The sequence below is a fragment of the Pterocles gutturalis genome, unplaced genomic scaffold (genome assembly GCF_000699245.1).
Source record: "Pterocles gutturalis isolate BGI_N339 unplaced genomic scaffold, ASM69924v1 scaffold21668, whole genome shotgun sequence".
Lineage (NCBI taxonomy): Eukaryota > Metazoa > Chordata > Aves > Pterocliformes > Pteroclidae > Pterocles > Pterocles gutturalis.
In genome coordinates, this window is record NW_010121076.1 from 25,638 (window position 1) to 27,307 (window position 1,670).

The 1,670-nt window shown below is 48.6% G+C and overlaps 1 non-coding gene across 1 annotated transcript; it reads right to left on the reverse strand.

Annotated features, from left to right (window-relative positions):
- Nucleotides 1-1,105: 1,105 nt before the first annotated feature.
- TRNAW-CCA lies at nucleotides 1,106-1,177 on the reverse strand. The gene has a single exon. It is a non-coding gene; the product is annotated as a tRNA-Trp (tRNA).
- Between the last annotated feature and the right edge of the window lie 493 nt (nucleotides 1,178-1,670).

Here is a 1,670-nt window from a genome sequence, read left to right on the forward strand (position 1 = left end):
TCTGTGTGCAGGATGTAGAACTGCAGGACTTTTCTTCCTGCTAAATGCCTGATTCTGGCACAGGCATAGCAGCCTGGACCTGCTGTGGGAGGGTGCACCCTTGGTGTGGGTACAGCTGGAGAAATTACTTTTTTTCCCCTCTCTACTCTTTTCTTGCCTTTCTCATCACTCCATTGTCTCCTTTCATTATGCCCCCTGTTTGTGTCTTTTAAAATTCACATTTAAAGATCCCTTAAAAGAGCTCAAATACTTTCAATGACCCATGAATCATATAAAGTCATTCCCATAGCTTCAAGTCTCCTTTTTTTTTTTCTTTTTTTTTTTCTTTTTTTTTTCCAGCTCTACATTTGTCTGTCCATCTCACCAAGAAATGTATGGGAAGATCAGGAAGAGAGTAAGTAGAGAGTTAAAGATCCTGATGACTAGCCCTGGTAGCTAGGTTCCAGGTTCCCCACTGCCAGGTGGGGAACAGAATCAACAAAAAGACACAGACACAGTGAAGCAAGTCCAGTGAGAGCCACCAATGTAGTGGGGGACTTGAGTACTTGGCACGCAAGGAGAGCTGGAAAGAATTGGGTTTATTCAACTTGAGGAATAATACAGAAAGGGATCTTATCCCAACATTCAGCTGCCTAACAGTAGGGTATAGAGAAGATTACACAGACTTTTCTCAGTGTGCACAGGGACAAAATGGGAGGCAAGCCTCCCAAACCACAACAAGAGAACATATTGCCACGGGGTACCAGGCTGGTAAGGGTCAGTGCTACAATGGATAATGTGCCCTGCTATGGACCAGGAGACTGCAGGCTGGGCTTTTTGTGGACGTCCTCATCTGGAGTCAGATGCACTCGCCCTTGTTGGGGAGGTTTGGGACCTGGAGAAGCCGTATGCAGGTGGTAGTGCCACAGCTGGGATGTGCAATAATCCTGTCTCTCTTGCAGACGTGGGACAAGGGAAGGCTGAAGCTATCCAGATACTTCCCAACACTGGTCCAGCAAGGAAAGACATCTCTGCCATGGTTCATTTACTGCCCTTCATCAGGTCTGCAGGGTATGGAGTGGCAGGGCAAAAACAGGTTGCCCATGGGAGCATGATCAGGACATCCTGACCCCGGTGTGATTTGAACACACAGCCTTCTGATCTGGAGTCAGACGCGCTACCATTGCGCCACGAGGTCAAGGCTGGGTGATATCTTCCTGAAATGTCATCCCAGACTTTATGGCCATAGGCTCTTCTTTGAAGGAAGGAGACTTCTGATTCATCTAACAAAGGAGGGTGGGCATCAGCACCCATCTCAAGCCCTCAGGCAAGACAGAACCTTGTGGCTTTTGCACAGCCTGCCTGGGGTCACCTTCTCCCAACGGGACGATGGAGTATGCTTTGAGTGCAGCTGCCCCCACATACCCTGCACCCCACAGTGTTTCCTCTGCACCTCTGCCCCATCTCTTCTTGGGTTTTCACCCACCAGCCTGGTCACCACGGAATTGGCTACCTGTCCTGGGTTAAGCTGAGACAGAGTTAACTTTCTTCATAATAGCTAGCAAGAGGCTGTGTTTTGGATTTGTGCTCAGAAGAAAGCTGATAAAAAGTGATGTTTACATGGCTGCCAAGGTCTTTCAGCTTCTCTGGCTGTCTGCAGACCGCAGAAGCTGGGAGGGAGCACAGCCCTA